We start from the raw sequence: 11,414 nt of genomic DNA, 5'->3' as shown, positions 1-11,414 counted from the left end.
TGTACAATATGATAAGAGGCATAGATCGAGTGGACAGTCAGAGACTTTTTCCCAGGGTGACAATGGCCAATACGAGGGGTCATAACTTTAAGGTGATTGGAGGAAGATATAAGGGGGATGTCAGGGGTAAGTTTTTTACACAGAGAGTGGTGGGTGTGTGGAACACACTTCCAGCATAGGTTGTGGGGACAGATACATTAGGGACGTTTAACAGATTCTTAGATAGACATATGAATGATAGAGAAATGGGGAGCTGTGTGGGAGGGAAGGTTTGGATAGATCTTAGAGCAGGATAAAATGTCAGCACAACATTGTGGGCTGAAGGGTCTGTACTGTGCTGTAATGTTCTATGTTCTATCTTCTATGAATTCAACCATTTTAGATGATTCCTCACATTTCACTTTCCCAGTGTTCAGATTTTTTCCTTCTCTTTTGATATTTCAGATTTCATTCATCCCCAACTATTTACACCTTCCCCAGGCATAATTTTACTGTAATTTTTCAGCCAGCTCCACAACCACTGGCATTATTCACACTCTCTGGGTCTCCACGTTATTGTTCTTTCCTTCCCACTTTTCTCTGCAACTTAAAACTTATCTTGGTTTTCACTTATCCCTAATAAAAACGTCCAAACTGAAACATTAACTCCATTTTTCCCTGCACAGATGCTACCAGACCCTGCTGAGCATTTTCTGTTATTATTTCAGATTTCCAGCATCTGCAGTATTTTGCTATTGGGGTGCTAGATTGCCTTTTGCTGTGAAAGTCATTGCATCCAGTAACACAGCTGCTTCGAAGGATGATCAACAAAGTCTGCGTTAGACAGATGACTGCAGCCATATTTATTAGAGCTGACACTTCCATTTCTTCCCTTATATGGACCCTCAGAAGCAGCAGAATAAGCTTCTGACTTCAAAACAGGTATGGCCTAAGTTAGCATTGGCTGAATCCTTTTGCCCTGTAGCACTAATTCCTGCTTGTTCACACCTCCTCACAGAATTTGAAATCAATTGCTATAGAGTTCTTTTGTCAGCAGAAGTCTTCCTGTACCAATACAGAAACAATTTATTGATATGTATCTAGGTAGGCTTTTTGTTCATTTGCCTTCTAAATCTTGTCCTCTTTATCAAGATTAGCAGGCAGCAAGATGCAAGAGAAATATAGTGCTTCCCAATTCAGAACCACAGCTCTGGCTGCTAGTCTAGTAACTTAAATACTATGCTACCATACATGAATCATTGAATCATTGCAACAATGAAGAAGGTTATTTGGACAGTTAAGATTCTGCTGATCCCTGGTAGAGCAATCCATCAGTCCAAATCCCCAATCATTCCTATAGACCTGAAAGTTATTTTTCCTTGTGCCCATTGATTTCCTGTACAGCCAATCCTATTAATTGATATTCGATGTAACTTTTAAGTTTGTAAAGCTAAAATATTACACCATAAAAAATATCAAGCCCAGCTATTTATTTTGCAGGAAAAAAATGGTTTTGGTGTCACATTTTCCCCCAAATGTATGCAGAACAGATAAGAATTAAAGTCAAAAGCAGAACAATCCAGATACTGGAAATCTCAAATAAAAACAGAAAATTCATTGACCTGAAATATCAACTCTATTTCCCTCTCCAAAGATGCTGCATTGCCATAGATGAGTATTTTCAACACTTCAGTATTTGTTTTCAACGTTTTCTCTTTTTATTAAAAAGTAGAGTTGACATTAGTCCATTGTTTATTTTCACACTGATTATTTTTTCACTGATCACAATCAGTAAGGATAGACAGTAACACCTCTAGCACAATTATTCTCAACATTGATGCCCCACAAGGCTGCATCCTCAACCCCCTACTCTATTCCCTATACACTAATGACTGCGTGGCCAAATTCTGCTCTACCTCCATTTACAAGTTTGCAGATGATACCACCGTAATGGGCCGTATCTCAAATAACAATGAGTCAAAAGGAGATAGAGAGCTTAGTAACATGGTGTCATGACAACAACCTTTCCTTCAATGTCACTGAAACAGAAAAGCTGGCCATTGACTTCAGAAAGGGGGGTGGTGCACATGCACCTGTCTATGTCAATGGTGCTGAGGTTGAGAGGGTTGAGAGCTTTAAGTTCCCAGGAGTGAACATCACCAATAGCCTGTCCTGGTCCAACCACGTGGATGCCATGGCCAAGAAAGCTCACCAACGCCTCTACTTCCTCAGGAGGCTAAAGAAATTTGACACTCACCAACTTTTATCGATGCGCCATAGAAAGCATCCTATCTGGATGCATCACGGTTTGGTATGGCAACTACTCTGCCCGTGACCACAAGAAACTGCAGAGTTGTGGACACAGCCCAGCACATCAAGAAAACCAGCCTCCTCCCCTCCATGGACTCTGTCTATACTTCTCGCTGCCTCGGGAAAGAAGCCAGCATAATCAAAGACCCTACCCACCCCAGACATTTTCTCTTCTCCCCTCTCCCATCAGGCAGAAGATACAACAGCTTGAAAGCACGTACCACCAAGCTCAAGGACAGCTTCTATCCCACTGTTATAAGACTATTGAACGGTACGATAAGATGGACTCCTGACCTCACAATCTACCTCGTTATGACCTTGCACTTTATTGTCTACCTGCACTGTACTTTCTCTGTAGCTGTAACACTTTACTCTGCATTCTGTTCTGTTTTACCTTGTACTACCTCAATGCACTGTGTAATGAATTGATCTGTATGAACGGTATGTGAAACAAGTTTTTCACTGCACCTCAGTACATGTGACAATAATAAACCAATTCAATTCAATTCAATGATACGAGGTTCCACAATGTAACAAATATCCACTTATTATTTTGTACAACAGAAAATTAATCTCAATATTCATTTCACCTGGAGGACTACCTGAATTATTCTTCAGGCAGCACCAGAAGTAAACTGCAATCTGTATTCCATCTATGACTGAGGCCAGTCTGAATTTTGCATTGTGGGGTTTCAGATACCAGCACCAATTAAGGATTATGATTAGCAAAAAATATTGCTGTGCCTGAGTGTATCTCAGCAACTGACCAGCACCATCATCTACTGAAATAGAAGTATTTAGGAAATAATGAATTATAGTATGCACTGAAGGACAGAAGAATTGAAAGCAAACCTTCAGAACTAAAGGCCTATTTCACGTTAGTGATATGGTAAAATATATGTCTAGCAAATTGAAGGGGTTTAAACTAACATTGAAATTGTCACATTATCTCATAACAAGGAGAAAGTGGATAAGCGTCTGGGCGAGGAAAAAGACTGGAGCATATTAAGTTTTGTGTGCTACAACATCAGCAAAACCAAGGAATTGATTGTGGACTTGAGGAAAGGGAAGATAGGTGAACACGCACTAGTCCTCATTGAAGGGTATGCGGTGGAAAGGGTGAGCAGCTTTAAGTTCCTGGTTGTCAACATCTCGGAACCCAGCACATAGATGCAACCATGAAGAAGGCACACCGGTGTCTCTACTTTCTTAAGCATGCTATCGAAGACTTTGACAAATTTCTACAGATGTACAATGGAAAACATTCTGACTGGTTGCATCATGGCCTGGTATGGAAACTCCAATGCACAGGGACACAATAGGCTACAGAGAGTGGTGGACTCAGCCACTTCCATTACAGGTACAGTTCTCCTCACCATCGAGGACACCTATAAGAGGCGATGTCTCAGGAAGGTGACAACCATCATTAAGGACCCCTATCATCTGGGCTATGCCCTCTTCTCAATGCTGCCATCAAGCAGGAGGTACAGGAGCCTGAAGACCCACACCTCAAGGTTCAACAACAGCTTCTTCCCCACATCAGCTTCTTGGACTGACCTGGAAAACACTGATACTACCTTGGATTATATTTCTTTCTTCTCTCTTTCATCTTGCATAATGTCATTATGTTCATTCTTATTTATTTTCTCATGTAGGCTATGTATAATTTATGTTAATTTAAGTTTATATTAAGTTATGTTTGTCATGTTTGTAATGTCCTGTGTTGCTGCTGCAAAAAACTAATCTTCATGGCACTTATACCCTGGATATGTTTGCCTATGACAATAAACTTGAACTTGATTATGTATTTTGGTGGAACTGAATGTCTTGTATTGTGGGTTCCTATTTCAGTACCATCTTCTAGAGTATTGTAATGAACCCTAGGACATAGGCCTGAACCTAGTGTGCAATCAAGCCAGAAATTCTGTCCATCAGGATTATAGGAGTCTAGAGATTTAATGGTTTATAAAAAATATTCAGAGCCATGATTAAGAGATGTGGGTGGTCAAGAAAAGAAGGGATTCTGGGATGGAGAAAAGGTAATATGTGACTAAATGATGAAACATAACATTAACAGAAGATAAAGACACGAAGAATGGGTCCAGAAACTTTCCTTATTTGGAGGTTTGATGACAAAGTCGGGGTAGACCAACGAGAATGGGATGCTGCAAGTTCAGAGGGACATGGTTACAGTAAGAGGAGTTTGGATGGCTAGTTTCATTAGAAGGCCTGCAGTAAATGTCATAAAAGATCTGAAAGTGCCAAGTACAGTGGTTGACTCTGCTCCCTGCATTCCCCTTGGAGTTGATGCATGGTGAAGGTCACATCCATGGTGCCTCGAGATGGACGCAATCCACACTACGATTCAGGAAGCAGCTTGTCACCCACTGGGAAACCCTGTAGTTAGCACAATAGGATCTTGTCTTCTTTCTTGGTCACAATTGTCTCTGAAGTCCCCAGGCATGTCCTCCTCTTCCATCACATGGGAGATGAGGAGGCGAATTTGTGAATGAACTTCCTCCATGCCTTCCCATTGGCTCATGGCAACAATAACACAGTATGGTGGTAGAGCTCTTATATAATAATCTGTATGACAACCATCACAACAATTCTTTGATGTGTTTTTCTCCAATTTCTCGAAATTTTGTATGTCACCCATTTGGGTGACGTCTGCCACACCTGCTTAGTGCACCAAAAAAAAGGTAAGCAATTTCTAGGTACTGGTGTGGTGTAGGAAATTAGAGATAGGTCCTTCCTAGAACTTCATCCCCATTTGTTAGCACTAAATACACTGTGCCGTAATATCAGCATATTCTGCTTGGCCTTTGGAACGGATTATATTGAATTCGATGGAAAGAATTTTGGAGGTAAAGTAGAACATGATTTCTCTCCTATATATGGCATTAGTGTTAGCTGTGGGGAATGAAGTTCCAGGCAACAGTAATTTTATGCTTCTTCCATATTTCTGAGTCTAAGCAGTTCAGCACAGGACAAGGTGATCAAGGAAATTTTAAGACCAATTCTAGCAAGTTGTTTTAGTCCAGGAAGGCAAAAATTCTTCCTCTAAACCTGTAAGACAGTGGCTGCATCTGTGAGTTTGCCCCACCTGTGATGCCAAAAGTGCCACCCGATACTTGCAATGCCAGGAGGGTGCTGAATTCACTGTAGCAAAACCTGCAGGAAAGGTGCCTGTGATCATAAAGGGCAAGACTGCAGTATAGAAAATTGTGAGGATAGAGAGAGGATTAGAGAGAGAGAGAGAGAGAGAGAGAGAGAGAGCGAGAAAGAGAGAGACTGGCACCCTGTGCCCTGTGTTTATTGACTGTTCAGACTCATAATAAGTTGGTAAATTGGTTTATTATTGTCACATGTACTGAGGTACAGTGAAAAACTTTGTTTTGCGTGTCATCCATACAGATCATTTCATCACATCAGTGCATCAGTAATATTTACAGTATTAATAAAATAGTTACAAAATAGTTAAAAACTAGTGAGTCAGGAGCTGTTGAAAGAAAATACTCAGTAAAAGTATTTCAATTATGCAAACAAAAATGTATATTGAAGCTGTGAATAGAGCAGAGGACAGGTCCTGGGAAGGTTTTAATCTTTCCACTGGGAATCTACCCCATTATGAAGATGCAATTCTATTGAAATTGTTTTCCCACTTGTAACCCTGAGATCTAACTGTTGGAACTAAGTGTTTGCCCACCTAGAATGTAACTCAGAAATGAATCTGTAACATTGAAAGTTGTATCAAACAGCTGACACAGATACCAGCCAGGAGAGTCTAAAATGGCTGCAGTCTGTTTGTTCAGGCCAAGTTGGGAGGGGTTGTGTGAAACTTCATCTCAGATCAAAAGGAAAAGTGCAATTACAGTTGTTAATGGCAACCAGTGTTTTATCTTAAAAATAAGACCTCTCAGCCATGAGGGGCACTGTAGTTAGGAAACGTGACTTGGTTAGTCACCAGCAGATGTCAGCAGATAGACCACCTAGACAAGGACTGCAGGGAGAAAGGGTGGCCTGGTCAGTCTCCAAAACCTATGCCTCATTGAATCATCATCACACTGACTCTAGGACAGTTGAGAGTATGCACAGCTTTCATATCATGGTATAGAGGGTTAGAGAAAAAGGAAAGGGTATCCTAGAGTCATGGTGCTACGTTGTTCCTGTAATAGATCAACCTCAATTAAAGCCACTTCATCAAAGAATAATGAATTTGAGTTGACTTCCTGGGCAGGACTTCAATGCAGCTGGTAATAATTCAATTGTAGACACATTGTAAACATACCGTAGATAGATGGCATTAGTCTGACAGAAGTTGCCCTCAGTTGCCATCCATGTCAGTAAGCAGCTTAATTCATTAAAGATAAAAAAAAATTCCTGCAATCTTCAAGTGTCCAGACCTTAATACTTGCCAAGTGGTACAACTACCACAACTTATTGATGGAACATGACTAGTCCCAATGAAAGATCAGGTGGCAATCCACACCCACTTATATTTGGAGTCTTATTTGAAATGACTGCCATATTCAGGTCAATTTACAGTAGAGTCCACTAGAACATTCAAGGCATTTTGTTTCCATTGTTGTTATTCCAATGTTTTAGTTGGTGTCTGATCCCAGTTGAAGCATTAATCCTTTGCAGAAAATGACTGACCGGTAAAGTCTGTGTATATTTTATCTCAAATTTCCAATAATAATATTTTCTTTAATGTTAACAATTCAACAATACTAATTTGTGTTTATATTGGGCTTGTAATATGGAAAACATCCCAAAGCACTCACAGGAATAACATTGAACAATACTTGATACTGAACCACATAAAGAGATATTAGAGCAAATGGCCAAACACTTGGTCAGTGTTTTAGGGATATCTTAATGGAAGGGGAAAGGTAGGGAAGTGGAAGGTTTAGGGAAGGTATTCCAAAGCTTAGGACTTAGCAGCCATAGACACAGGCATCATTAATAAAGTAAGTAAATGTGTTGGAGTTAAGAATGATAGAATTGGTGGAGAGCTGCTATCTTGGAGGGTTGTAGAGCTGGAGGAGATTATATGGAAGGGTGAAGCTAAGCAAGGAGTTGACAACCAGGATCACTTTTGCTCTTTCATCAATAGTGGTTTATTGCTGAATTAACTTGCAATAGTTATGTCAGATCGTTAATCCTTCAATGTAGACATCCTCATGAAACCGTGTGCATCGGTCATCAGTATGATCACTGCTAACCTTCAGTATGATGCTTATCGTGGGCATTTATGACACTCGCTCCCAGTATTCAGCATGCCACTTGCTTCCTTTATTTACCAGGGTATTGGGAATGATGCCCAAACTAATGCTCAGTGCTAGCATTTAGCACCTATTATCAAGGAAAAACAACCAGAATGAAAATCTTGTACAGTGTAAGAAGCCACATCCGTCTCAGTGACATTATAAATGCATAATTATCTCCCAACTATTTAATATTTGAAGAATTCAGGTTGGCCTTTGAACTGAGCACTACTAACACTGCATCCTAAACACTAATTGGTTAAGCGTGCATCTGTGGCTTTTCGTTGATCTGTCGTCAACCCCTGTAACAGAAGCAGGCATACGAACTCTCTATGTGCTTAAGTTGACCAGGTCTCAGTAGGCAATTTGACACTTTTTGACGAGGCACTTGCCACAAATTCAAAAACAAGCCTGACTCGTATTTCGCAGTGAAATAATAACTGTGGACCAATGCCGTTCATCAAGTTTCTGATATTCACAATACTCATTCATAATTTATTGTTTTCTCTGAAGGACAACATGAAGTGAGTGCAGACAGGTTTAAGTGTGAGGTCATTTAACTTACCAGGTAATCAATAGAGGCAATGGGCCAGACAATGCCCTTGCAAGGAAAAAGAACATGGAGAATAAAACAGACCTTTTTGTAATTCTTAGAAGAATAGAAAGAGAAGAATTAGCATTTATTGAATAAATCATCTTGTCCTCTAGGAGCACCTTATAACTAATAATTTACTTTTGAGTTCCATATGCAATTATCATAGAAGTAGAAGTTTGTTCCATCTTCCTATTACATCAAGGCTCACCTGTGCTGCACCAGACTACAACCCAGCTAAACAGAAAAAACAGCATATAATAGACAGATCTAAGTGATATCATCACCAGCACATCAGATCAAAGATCTGCACTCCCATCTTATCTTGTTGTGTGGCGGTGGAGAATTAAACACTACTGGGAGGAGGATCCTCAGTGATGGTAAGAGCCAGAATCTGAATGCTAAAGACAAGGCCAGAGAATTATCAGCCACATTCAACCAGAACTACTGACTGGATGACACATCGTCTGAGATCAACACCATCGCAGGAGCCAGTCTGCAGCCCAGTTGATGCAGTTCGCTTGGTATCAAGAAAAGGCTGAGAGCACTGCACAGAAGGATATGGGACCAGGCAACATCCCAGCTACAGAAATGAAAACTTGCACTCCAGCTGTCCCGCTGCAGTACAACACTGGCACCTACCTGATAATGTGGAAAAGTGTTCAGATAAGTCCTGTGCACTAAAAGCTAATTACTTCCCAGTCTATTCTTAATCATCACCAAAGTCAATGTAATGGCTGGTGTCACCAGCAGTGCTATCAAACAGTGCGTACTGTCCAAAAACTTGCTCATTGATGCCCAGTTTGGGTTTCAGCAAGAGCATTTGGTTCTAGATCCCATCACAACATTGGTCCAAATATAAATGAAACAGCTAAATTCCAGCGGTGATTTGCAGCGTAATGAAAGTATCTTTCCTTGCTTCTTCCGTGTAAAAAGACCACCTGATTTTCGTTCAAAGCAGGCTAGACAATGAAATCATTGTGCACTGAGATGAAAGCATTCAGACGTATTTCAGAATTTCAAGTAGTGTAAGAAAACAATGTTCCTATTAATTAGAGTCAAGTAGGCAAACTTGAAATATGCTGTAGAATAAGCAATTCTATGATTGATCTCCTAACAAAACAGATTAAAGTTCCATATCCACTGTCTATAATGCCTTGACAACCATATTAACGTTGTAAAGTAAAAATAATAAATCATTTAGTAAATTCAACACCCACTTTATGTGATGGGGCAACAGAAGTCATTAAGTGTTGGAAGATATTGTATAAATGACTATCTTTAGGGCATATACGTGGATCACATTCAGTTTAATGTTCACTACATTTAATAAAAAAACAAGGTTAAACAGGAGAAACGATCTCTTGGAAGAGTTACTAAGTGGCAGCCAGTGTTCCTGAATATGCACAACTGTAGCAGGAGAAAATTGGGAGTAAAACATTTAAAAGTCAAGTCCCATCAGCAGTCACTACCTCTCTGAGTTTTAATAATATTAGCTTAGAGTCCAAGTTTTCTTCTTTCATAAGCATGCTAGCTACCAAAAATAGCAGATAGATTTTTATTTTGGTTGACTTACACCATGGAAAGCTTTTGAGCCAATTTTTCACTTGATACAAAAGCTATCCAATCCAGTTGTAAACATAGTTAATACGATGCAAAGAAGCAGGTATACCAGTGTGATGGATCTAATAAAATGTTCTGTGCTATTGAGACGGAAACTGATAGTGTATAGAAAATTAGCACATGCACCATGGACTGAGTTGCAAGTCACTTTATTATAAAAATGAGGTAAATAATGTTTATCCCTTAAAGTAAATAAAAATTCAGTACAATTCTCACTGCCAAGCTTTCAATTCCATACTTGAATGATCATGTTCTCTGCAATAAATAAACATATAAATGTATGTTTAGTGCTACAATTATGTACATAAGAATGTATTTCCTCAGGAGCTAAGAATTCTGATGCAGACAATTATATTATGTAACCAATTATATAGCCAATTATATGCTTTTAATGAAATGAACATTTTCTAGCCACTCTAGGTTACAGATAATGTTGCCAAACTTGTTTCATTTGTCATATTCAGATTCCAATAAAGTACTTTGAATTATTCAGAATTACTTAGATTACCTTCTGGAATATTTATAATTTCTTGAGCTTTGCACATTCTATTATATTAGGGGTACTGACGTTGGAGATATTGTGGGAGATTGATGGTGTACGGAAGGATGGTTCTCCTTTCTGGAGGATTGCTCATGGATTACTCCTGGCTTGGGAACAACTCAATGGGCACCTTGTTGAATCATGACTTAATGATGGCTGATAGCTGCTGGGATAACAATCTTTACTTGCCAATGGCTCGATGGGATCTGGTAGCCTACCAGTGTTTCACTCAATATGTGGTATACTCTGTGGAACAAATGACAGTCAATGTCAGTAGGCTAATCACCGACAGGATCAGGTGGCTCCAAGCCAACTCCTAAACACCCAAGTGCGTAATAAAGATCAGGGCTAAAACCACTACTAAGACCTTTTCCTGAATCAGGGACAAAAAGGTGATTTTAATGGTCCTTACCACCATCAAAAGTGAAATCAACCAAACTATCATGGTCCAAATTTTGAGTCTGCAACATTCGAATTTTCTATGGTTAGCTACTTACTGTGTGTGTGTGAGAAAGGAAGATCAAGTGGAATTATTATTTGGCTTTTAATGTTAAAATTATAATTCATTAATGTGCTGATGTGGTTTAAATAATCAATTGTTGAATCATGAAGGACATTACTGTATCATAGCCTCTGAGGGGAGGCTTTAAGCCCTTCTCCGGGATGTGGATACATTATTGCAGTTGATGCTCCAGTCCAGGTATGAAAGAACACTGCACTTCCTGAGGATTGGCAGGCCCCCACAGATGAATGTAAAAGGACCGCAGGGTCTATTTGCAGAAGAGCAAGGCAACTTTCCTGCATTCTGGACTGTTATTGTTCGTCAGTTTAATTGGTTATTTACTTCATCATTGTGTGCAAATTTGCTGCCATGTTTCTCTGGATTACCACATTTCAAAGGAATCTGAGGGATTATAAAATCCTCTGGGACATCTGAAGGTTGCAAATGAAATTCACATGAAACATTGAGCCTTTCCTGCAATACATTTCTCAATGAATGTAATCATATCCATTAACTCTGCCAGCAACCCCCTAGCAAATACGCCCTGCGCTCATCCATTGACATTGGTCCTGGGGTGGGCCAATGTAGGATCCAGGC

The sequence above is a fragment of the Pristis pectinata genome, chromosome 10 (genome assembly GCF_009764475.1).
Source record: "Pristis pectinata isolate sPriPec2 chromosome 10, sPriPec2.1.pri, whole genome shotgun sequence".
Lineage (NCBI taxonomy): Eukaryota > Metazoa > Chordata > Chondrichthyes > Rhinopristiformes > Pristidae > Pristis > Pristis pectinata.
The sequence above is the reverse complement of the archived record's forward strand: the minus strand, read 5'-3'. Positions refer to the sequence as shown.